The sequence below is a fragment of the Nicotiana tomentosiformis genome, chromosome 7, assembly GCF_000390325.3.
Source record: "Nicotiana tomentosiformis chromosome 7, ASM39032v3, whole genome shotgun sequence".
In the NCBI taxonomy this organism is placed as follows: Eukaryota; Viridiplantae; Streptophyta; class Magnoliopsida; order Solanales; family Solanaceae; genus Nicotiana; species Nicotiana tomentosiformis.
In genome coordinates, this window is record NC_090818.1 from 57,552,556 (window position 1) to 57,564,615 (window position 12,060).

A 12,060-nucleotide genomic window follows, 5' to 3' on the forward strand; every position below is an offset into this window, starting at 1 on the left:
CTCAACTTACCCTTCTTCCCAAAACGCATAACACCCTTCATCGGCGAGATCTTCAGGAAAACCCAATCACCAACCTTAAATTCCAGATCACGACGTCGGACGTCGGAATAAGACTTTTGCCTGCTTTGTGCCGTCCTCAGTCGCTCTTGTATCACTTTCACCTTCTCAATGGCTTGGTGAATCAAATCTGGCCCATATAATTCTGTCTCACCGACTTCGAACCATCCAACTGGTGATCTACATCTCCTCCCGTACAGTGCCTCATACGGGGCCATTTTAATACTGGAATGATAGCTATTATTGTAGGCAAATTCTATAAGTGCCAGATGGTCATCCCAATTCCCCTTGAAATCTAGAACACATGCTCGTAGCATATCTTCAAGCATCTGGATGGTACGTTCAGCCTGTCCGTCAGTCTGCGGATGGAATGCAGTGCTGAGATTTACTTGTGTGCCTAAACCCTTCTGAAAAGACCTCCAAAAGTTAGCCGTAAATTGAGCTCCTCGGTCTGATATAATAGATACCGGCACACCATGAAGCCTAACAATCTCCTTGATATACAACTTCGCATAATCTTCAGCCGTGTAAGTTGTCTTAACTGGTAGAAAATGGGCAGATTTTGTAAGTCGATCAACTATCACCCAAATGGAGTCAAACTTATGATAAGAGCGAGGTAATCCAATAATGAAGTCCATATTAATCACCTCCCATTTCCAGGTCGGAATCTCTATATTCTGAATCAATCCACTGGGTTTCTGATGCTCGATCTTTACTTGTTGACAATTAGGACACTGGGCTACAAATTCTGCAATAGACTTCTTCATGTTGTCCCACCAATACTGCTCCTTAACGTCATGATACATCTTTGTCGAGCCAGGATGGATAGAATATCGGGACTGATGAATCTCAATCATAATCTTCTCTCGCAACCCTGCCACACTAGGTACACATAATCGGCCCTGGTATCTTAGTGTCCCATCTCCTCCGATCTTGAAAGCTGTAATCTTACACTGCTGAATTCCCTCTCTCAATCTTACTAAGGTAGGATCTTCATATTGCCGTGCTTTTACCTCGGCTACCAAAGATGATTCTGCTGTATTCTGTACAGTAACACCTCCGTCATCAGAGTCCAACAATCTGATTCTCATATTGGCCAGCAGGTGAAGCTCTTTGGTCAACCCTTGTCTACCTGCCTCAATATGTATTAAGCTTCCCATTCACTTACGGCTGAGAGCGTCTGCCACAACATTGGCTTTACCAGGATGGTGCAATATCTCGATGTCGTAGTCTTTCAGTAATTCAAGACACCTACGCTGCCTCAAATTCAACTCCTTCTGCTTGAAGATGTATTGTAAACTCTTGTGATCTGTGTAGATGTCAACATGGACGCCGTATAAGTAGTGCCGCCATATCTTCAAAGCATATATTACTGCAGCCAATTCCAAATCATGAGTCGGGTAATTCTTTTCATGCTTCTTCAATTGTCTTGATGCATAAGCAATCACCTTCCCACGTTGCATCAATACGCACCCCAAACCTATACCTGAGGCATCACAATATACCACATAACCTTCTGTTCCTTCTGGGAGAGTGAGCACTGGCGCGGATGTCAATCGATTCTTTAGCTCCTGAAAACTATGTTCACAAGCATCAGACCACTGGAACTTAGTTTTCTTTGTTAACTTAGTCAATGGTGCTGATATAGAGGAAAACCCTTCTACAAACCGCCTATAATATCCTGCTAGCCCCAGGAAGCTACGGACTTCTGACGGTGTTGTAGGTCTCGGCCAATTCTTCACTGCATCGATCTTCTGAGTGTCGACACTAATACCCGCATCAGATATCACATGGCCAAGGAATGCTACTGAGTTCAGCAAGAATTCACATTTAGAGAGCTTAGCATATAACTTATGATCCTGAAGGGTCTGGGCATAAGCCTGAATACGGGAAATATCCATGCCCTCTACCAAGGAGGCTGTTGTGCACTCATTTATCAGATGTGGTCACCCTATCACTCATCTCGGCCACCATATGGGGAGTATACCTTGATAAAGAATCAAACTATATACTATACTCTCATGCACTCATATTACCCTGTCGAAGGTTCAAGAACTTATCAGCTCTAGCTCATCGTATCTCAGCTGGTAAGTAGTGATGAAGAAAGGCCTCAGAAAATTCCTTCCACATGGCTGGAGGAGCGTTCGGACCCCTAGATCTCTCCCAACTATCATACCATAAAATCGCTAAATCCCATAACCGATAAGAAGCCAACTCTACTGCCTCTGTATCACTAGCATGCATAACACGCAATGTACAATGAACCTGATCAATAAATGTTTGCGGGTCCTCCTTGGGGCTTGATCCGGTAAACACTGGAGGGTCTAGATTAATAAAATCACGAACTCCTGCACTAACCGGTTTATCAGCAGCACCGGTATTCTGCCTCTGAGCCTGAGCAGCTACTAAGCTACTCAACAACTGCACTGCACTGCGCATATCGTGGTCTGTAGTGCCAGACGGAGGAACTGGATGTACTGGGTGCCTCCTAATATCCTCTGGAGGAGACAGAGAGGTATGAGACGGCATCTCACTCTGAGGCTCACTTTGGCCTGCTATGGCTGGAGGCACCTGAATGTTACCCTCTCCTACAGCTGTATCAAGCCGTTTACTAATCGCTTGCTTCCTAGTCGAAGGCATCGCTAAAAGAAAACAAGGTGAATATTAGATATGAACACTTATGACTCAACTCTACGCACGATCTAGATTCAGGACGAAGGTAACAACCCTAGATGTCACGTAGCCTCCTGATTATAAATGTGGCGCGCTACACATCCATAATCAAAACTCTACTAGACACGGCTCATAGACAACCCCTAGGACAGACTTGCTCTGATACCAAGTTTGTCACGACCCAACTGGAGGGTCATGACTAGCACCCGGGCCATACTTGCCGAGCACCAACGTACATTTTATCTAACCTTCCTTATTATCTTTAAGGGGCCGACAAGATCAATATAAATGGTAGACATGGATCATGAACATCCAACAATGAAAGATAATGTCATGAACATACATAACATGGGACGACAAGACTGTCAAGAAACTATATATAAGGTACGAGCTACCATGAGTCGACACCTGTCTATGAGCCTCTAAAAGAACATAAGTGCTACAACATTGCCGGAACAGGGCCCCGACATACCCATAAGGTCTATAACAAAAATGCATACCAAGACCACGGCAAGTCCGGAGAAAGGATCTTGCCAATAACGCTGAACCGGATAGCCTACTGTGATGGGGGAGCTGCGTCTACCCGTCTATCAGGACCTGCAGCACGACATGCAGCGTCCACAAATAAAAAGGACGTCAGTACGAATAAAGTACTGAGTATGTAAGGCAGAATAGCATAAGTAAGAACAATAATGTAAACAGTGATAGGGAATATACAACCTGTGACATCTGGGTACCTCTGAGGGCTACTGACATGAAATACATGATACATACATATATATATACATAAACTTTTAAAACATATGCCTTTGTGGGCATCATCATCATCATATCGTACCCGGCCATAATAGGCTCGGTAAAACGTACCCGGCCATCATAGGGCTCGGTAGAATCGTACCCGGCCACGTGGAGCTCGGTAAAACCCAACTGATCAGTGGTTGCACAATAGGTGCCATACCCGGCCGACTATAGCGCGGCTCGGTAGAGTAAAATAGATACATATATATGATGCATGCTGGACTCGTTGGAATCATAATTTGAACCTTTCGGAGTGACGTAAGGTCGGTATCCTTCGTACACATTATTAGGATTAACTCTTCATCAAGAATCTTATAAGAATCAGGAACTACCAACAACATTGATAATATAAGAATAAGAGAAGTAACATCAATACCAATCGTTTCATAAGAAGGGCAACAATGTAAGTACTGCTAGCTTCTAAGAGTAGAGTATCTTTGGGAGCTCGTTCATTACATTATGTACAATTGGAGTCGTGCAAAAGAATGAAGGGGATAGCCTCACATACCTTGTATATACTGCCCAACCTCAAGCTATGCAAATGTCACGACTCCTTAGTCGTTAAACAGAAAGAACAACTCCAATTTGACCTTAATTTTCCTCGAAATATCCCTTCAATTCTGCCACAAGAACAAGGAAGCGAAACTAGCAATTAATTCGGGTTTTTCGGCACTAGAATTACTTTAGAAGACTTGAAATCACCTAGGGTTGATATTAAAAACTTGAAGGTGTATTTACAGAACATAAAGCACTTAAAAAAACCTCCCACACGAGCTGGAACAACACAAAAATCAGCAACAACAAGAAAAACAAGAAACTTACTAGCACCACGGGATTCCCGACATTTGATTTGTGTTGTTTGCCCTTTGTTTGGGTCTTGGATCATGAGAGAACCTTGAGAGAATGTTTTTAGGGTTATAAGGTCTGAATATACTGAAAAATAATGACTTAAAACGGGGTTGAGTTATCTTATATATGTCCAAATGTCTTAAACCGCCTTTGTGGGCCCCATAGAGAGCAGCTTGGCGCACTCTCGCGAAAACGCGAATATCTCTCTATTCCGAGATCGTATCGACAAACGGTTTAATGCGTTGGAAACTAGACTTATAGATCTTCAATTTGATAGGTAGATCACCCCATAATTCCAAGCACATTGGGAGTAAAATGCAGTAACATTTGACCTAAAATTTAAGTAAAATTATAAACCTAAGTTGCGACAACTTTTATCGACTTTTATTTCATAACTCGCTTGACTTCAAGACTTATGATGCGGATATTATATGATTCAAATACATTAAAACAAGACCTCTTGGGACAGTTAATCACCTCTAGTGTTATCCGAAAATACGGGTTACAACATCCTTGATTAGCTTAACTTCAAATACTTGTTAACCACTCTTATACACCCTTGTATCGTTTAAGACCAATAGGATTAACTTATTATCATCTCAAAGATAATCTCTTCTTGGATTTACGTCAACTACCTTACGGCGTGATCTATGATATGCGAATTTGGGTTGTAACAACCACGTCCGAATTACCTAAAATTTTGCACACACGTCACAAATGACACTACGAACCTACTCCAACTTTCGGAATTCCATTCCGACCCCGATATCAAATTTTTCACTGCCGACCGAAATCGCCAAATTTTCAATTTCGCCATTTCAAGCCTAATTCTACCACAGACCTCCAAATCTCATTCCGGACGCACTCCTAAGTCCAAAATCACCTTACGGAGCTAACAGAACCATCAAAATTCAAATCCGAGATCGTTTACACATAGGTCAACATCCAGTTGACTTTTCCAACTTAAGTTTCTACTTAAGAGACTAAGTGTCTCAATTCACTCTGAAACCAGTCCGGTCCCGAACCAACTAACCCGATATAACATAATATAGCTGAATAACACAAAAAGAAGTAGAAATGGGGAAAATGCGGCTATAACTCTCGAAACGACCGATCGGGTCGTTACATCCTCTCCCTCTTAAACATCTGTTCTTCCTAGAACGGGTCTAGAAACATACCTGGAGTCTCGAATAGGCATGGATATCTGCTCCGCATATCCCTCTCGGTCTCCCAGGTGGCCTCCTCCACAGGCTGACCTCTCCATTGCACCTTCACTGAAGCTATATCCTTTGACCTCAACCTTCAAACCTGCCGATCCAAAATAGCCACCGGCTCCACATCATAAGTCATATCACCCTCCAACTGAACCGTTTAAAATCCAAAACATGGGACGGATCTCTAATATACTTTCGGACCATGGAAACATGAAACACTGGATGCACACTCGACAAGCTGGGTGGAAAGGCAAGCTTATAAGCCACCTCTCCTACCCTCTGAAGCACCTCAAAAGGCCCAATGAACCGGGGGCTCAACTTGACCCTCTTCCCAAATCTCATAACACCCTTCATGGGTAATACCTTCAGCAAAACCTTCTCCCCAACCATAAAAGACACATCACGGACCTTCTTATCCGCGTAGCTCTTCTGCCTACACTGCGCCATGCGAAGCCACTTCTGAATCAATTTCACCTTATCTAATGCATCCTGGACCAAGTCTGTACCCAAGATCCTAGCCTCACCCGGCTCAAACCATCCAACCAGAGATCTACACCTCCTCCCATATAAAGCCTCGTACAGAGCCATCTGAATACTCGACTGATAACTATTGTTATATGCAAACTCCGCGAGTGGCAGAAACTGGTCCCATGAACCCCCAACGTTAATGACACAAGCACGTAACATGTCCTCCAATATCTAAATAGTGCGCTGGGACTGCCCGTCCGTCTGAGGGTGAAAAGCTGTGCTCAACTCAACCTGAGTACCCAACTCTCGCTGCACGGCCCTCCAAAACTGCGATGTGAACTGAGTACCCCTATCTGAAATGATTGAAACTGGGACACCATGCAGGCGAACGATCTCTCGAATGTAAATCTCAGCCAACCTCTCTGAAGAGTAAATAGTACCAACTGGAATGTAGTGCGCGGACTTGGTCAGCCGATCCACAATAACCCAAATAGCATCGAACTTCCTCGAAGTCCGTGGGAGACCAACTACAAAGTCCATAGTGATCCGCTCCCACTTCCACTCTGGGATCTCTAATCTCTAAAGCAAGCCACCCGGTCTCTGATGTTCATACTTAACCTGCTGATAGTTGAGACACCAAGCCACAAAGCCAACTATATCCTTCTTCATCCGCCTCCACCAATAGTGCTGCCTCAAATCTTGGTACATCTTCGCGGCACCCGGATGGATGGAATACCGCGAGATGTGGGCCTCCTCAAGAATCAACTCTCAAAGTCCATCTACATTAGGCACACATATCCGGTCCTGCATTCTCAGCACGCCGTCATCACCAATAGTCACGTCCCTAGCATCACCTCTCTGAACCCTGTCCTGAAGAACGAGCAAGTGGGGGTCATCATACTGACGTTCCCTGATACGGTCATAAAGAGAAGACCTGGAGACCACACAAGCCAATACCCGACTAGGCTCCGAAATATCTAATCTGACAAGCTGGCCTGCTAAGGCCTGGACATCCAATGCCAAAGGTCTCTCTAATGCTAGAAGATATGCTAAACTCCCAAAACTCTCTGGCCGATGACTCAAAGCATCGACCACCACATTGGCCTTCCTCGGATGGTACAAAATAGTGATATCATAGTCTTTAAGAAGCTCTAACCATCTCCGCTGATGCAAATTAATATCCTTATGCTTTAACAGATACTGTAGACTCCGGTGATCTGTATAAATCTCAATTTGAACCCCATACAAATAATGACGCCAAATTTTCAAGGCGTGAACAATGGGTGCTAACTCAAGATCATGGACATGATAGTTCTTCTCATGGGTATTTAACTGGCGCGAGGCATAGGCAATCACCCTACCCTCCTGCATCAAAACACAACCAATGCCTATCCTCGAGGCATCATAATACACGGTGTAAGAACCTAAAGCTGATGGCAGAACTAACACTGGAGTTGTGGTCAAAGCAGTCTTTAGCTTCTGAAAGCTCTCCTCACATTCATCCGACCACCTGAATGGAGCACCTTTTTGGGTCAATTTGGTCAAGGGCGATGCAATAGATGAAAATCCCTCTACAAAGCGACAATAGTAACCCACCAAACCAAGAAATCTTCTAATCTCCATGGATGAGGACGGTCTGGGCCAACTCTGCACCGCCTCTATCTTCTTTGGATCCACCTGAATACCCTCATTTGACACCACGTGCCCCACGAATGCTACTGAACGGGGCCAAAACTCACATTTGGAGAACTTTGCATAAAGCTTCTTATCCCTCAATCTCTATAATACAATCTTCAAATATTGGGCATGCTCCTCCCAGCTACGAGAGTACACCAGGATGTCATCAATGAATACAACTATGAATGAGTCCAAATAGGGTTGGAATACATTGTTCATCAAATGCATGAACGTTGTTGGGGCATTAGTCAGCCCAAAAGACATCACCAAGAACTCATAATGGCCATATCGGGTCCTGAAAGCTGTCTTAAGAATATCTGAATCCCGAATCTTCAGCTGGTGATAACCGGACCTCAAATCAATCTTGGAGAACACCCTCGCTCCCTGAAGCTGGTTGAATAAATCATCAATACGAGGCAAAGGATACTTATTCTTGACTGTAACCTTGTTCAACTGCCTGTAATCAATACACATTCTCATGGAACCATCCTTCTTCTTCACAAATAGAACCGGTGCACCCCAAAGTGACACACTAGGCCGAATAAACCACTTATCAAGGAGTTCCTGAAGTTGTTCTTTCAATTCCTTCAACTCTACCGATGCCATATGATACGGTGGAATAGAAATGGGCTGAGTGCCCGACACCAAATCAATACCAAAGTCAATATCCTGTCAGGCAGCGTGCCCAACAATCTGCAGGAAACACATCCGGAAAATCATGTACCACCGGAACAGAATTAATGACAGGAGTCTCTACACTAACATCCCTCACAAAAGCCAAATAAGATAGACAACCCTTCTCAACCATGCGCTGAGCCTTCAAATATAAAATCACCTTACTTGGTACATAATCTACAGAACCGCTCCACTCAACCCTCGAAATTCCCGGCATAGTTAACGCCACCGTCTTAGCATGACAATCTAGAACAACATGACATGGAGATAACCAATCCATACCCAATATCACATCAAAGTCAACTATACTGAGCAACATTAGATCCACTCGGGTCTCCAAACCCCCAATAGTTACCACACATGACCGATATATGTGGTCCACAATAATAGTATCGCCCACAGGAGTAGATAAATGTACAGATGAAACTAAGGACTCACGGGGTATATCTAGATAATGGGAAAAATACGAGGAAACATATGAATACGTGGAACCAGGGTCAAATAATATTGAGGCATCTCTGTGGCAAACTGAGACAATACCTGTAATCACAGCATCTGAAGTAATAACATCTTGTCTGGAAGGGAGAGCATAGAAACGGGCCTGACCACCCCCCTGATCTGCCTCCCCCTCTAGGGCGACCCCTAGTTGACTGACCTCCACCCCGAGCTAACTAGGTGGGTGGTGAGGTTACTGGTGTTGTGGTCGGAGGCTGACTCCTATGCTGAGATAGACCTCCATGACGATGAGGACACTGCCTCCACATATGCCCCAGCTCCCCACACTCAAAACAACTCCCTGGTGCTGGAGGCGGAAACTGAAGGGAACCCCTAGCACCGGAATGACTGGTAGAAGAACCCGACAAGGAAGAGCCCTGAACAGGTGGAGCACGAGACGAAATCTGAACTAGAAGGGCACTAAGTGATGTGTGGCCCTGATGAGAACTGTGAGAACCATGGCCAGATGATATACCCCGATGAAATGGCCGAGCTAACTGAGCCTGTCTGAAATGAAGACCTTTACCGTGCTGGAACTGACCCCCAAAAGGAGCACCATAAGCCATCTCAATCTGCCGAGCAATGTCGACAACCTCATCAAAAGTAGCACCCGAAACCCTCTCTCTGGTCATGAGCAACCGTAGCTGATAAATGAAACCATCAATAAACCTCATGATCATTTCCCTGTCTATGGGAACCAACCAGATCGCATGACGGGCCAACTCAGAGAATCACATCTCATACTGTGTCACAGACATATCACCCTGGCAAAGTTGCTCAAACTCTCTGCGCAGCTCCTCTCTGCGAGATCGAGGCACGAACTTTTCCAAAATGACCACGGAGAATTACTGCCAAGTAAGGGGTGTTGCGTCAACAGGCCTACGCCTCTCCTAAGTCTCCCACCATCTGAGTGCAGCCCCAGAAAACGGAAAGGTAGTGAATGAGACCCCACAAGTCTCGAAAATACCAGCAGTATGGAGTATCCTCTGACACCTGTCCAAAAAGTCCTGAGCATCCTCTCTCTCTGTGCCACTAAAAGGTGGCGGCGGGAGTCTCCCAAACCTCTCCAACCTACACTGATCATCCTCAGGCATAGCAGGAACCGCATAATCCTGTGCAGCTATAACCGGCTGGGCTGGTGGTGCCTCCGGTGTCTGAAGTCCCTGAATAACCTGCTCGAGTGTGCGAGCGACGGGAGTCTGAGTGCCTCCCCTGGCCTGAGAAGTGGCTTCGACTGTCGAAATAGAGACTGCTTGAGCAAGGCCAGTACATGCTGTCAGAATCTGAGCTAGGTCCTCCTGAAGGCTTGGAATCATAATAGGCATAGGTGGTGCCTGAGCTGGTGCATCAACATCTAGAACTTGGTCCTGATCTGGGACTACCAGTGGATCTGCAGGTACTGCCCCAACTACTGTACGGTTTGCAGCTCTGCTCCTACCGCGGCCTTGGCCTCGGCCTCTCACAACCCTGGATGGTGGTACTGGTGGCTGGCCCTCCTGACCGGTAGTACGACTCCTCACCATATGTGAGAGAATGAAACAACAAATGTTTAGTTACTAGAATTAACATATTTGCACGACATGAATTCAAAAATGTGGAGTTTCCTAAAGGTTCTGCAGCCTCCTGAAGATAAGTATAGACGTCTCCATACCGATCCGCAAGACTCTACTAAACCCGCTCATGTCTCGTGAGACCTATGTAACATAGGCTCTGATTCCAATCTGTCACGACCCAAAAACCTAATTTGTCGTGATGGCGCCTATCGTGGAACTAGGCAAGCCGACTCATTTCCAAACAAACCAATATTTTCATTCCAAAGATAATTTCAATACTATTTAACATAAAACCTTCATTTGAGGAGTTCAAATCAAAGAAAAACAGAAGTGCGGAAAAGAAAAAGTCTGACATCGGGGTGTCACTAGTCATGAGCATCTACAATAATCTATCTAACAATATCAAGGCTAACTCAGCCTGGAAAATATCTAAATACCACTAGAGGAAGATAAGAGGGAGAAGAGGAGGGGTTGCGATCGCCAAACAACTACCTTGCTATCTCAAAGAAAATCTGCAACCAGAATACTCAATATCCGCTACCATGTCCAGCTACACCTGAATCTGCACACAAGGTGCATGGAGTAATGTGAGTATGCCAACTCAGTAAGTAACAATAATAAATAAAGACTGAGCAGTAGTGACGAGCAATAAAGCATATAACATTCATATCATGAAATCTCAGTAAAGTACAACATGCTTTAAAAATCAGTGTTTGAATCAAATCATCTCGTTTAAACACGGTTTCAGTAAAAATCATTTAAGGATATTTTTCCAATAGTTTTTCAAACAAAGGCTCAATGCAAAGGTGAGCAAAATGATGAAATCATAAACAGCCCATCAGGAAAAACATCACTCATATACAGCCCCTCGGGCAAACCTCACAGTCACTCGTGCCACTCGGATATATCTCACAATCACTCATGCCTCCCAGTCACTCAGCACTCGGAACTCGCACTCAGTAGGTACCTGCACTTACTGGGGGTGTGAACAGACTCCGGAGGGGCTCTTTCAGCCAAAGCGCTATAATCTGTATGGATAACTCACGTGCTGCACGGACAACTCACGTGCCATAATAATAAAGTATGTTGCAGGCGGGCATCCCCGATCCACACTCATCCTCACAAATCAGGCCCTCGGCCTCACTCAGTCATAAACCTCTCAAGCCACTCGAGCATTTCAGTAAAACAGGGCATTCGGCCCAAAACATTTATATGCATAAAAATATAGAGTCATAAAATCGAGTTATGTGGTAAACAAGCGTAACATGACTGAGTATGGATTTCCAATCGAAACCAATGAGAGGATGGTAAGAAACAGCCCTTAAGGGTCCAAACAGCATTGGCACAAAGCCTAAATGTGGCATTCATCCCAATTTACAGAAATTCTTTCTAAAACATATAAGTATCATATAATTTCAACAAAATATGCAACTTTACAGTTGCTACGGGACGGACCAAGTCACAAATCCTCAACAGTGCACGCCCACACGCCCGTCACCTAGCATGTTTGTCACCTCAAAATAGTAGAATGATACAAAATCCAGGGTTTCGTACCCTCAGAACTAGATTTACAATCGTTACTTACCTCAAATCGGTCAAAT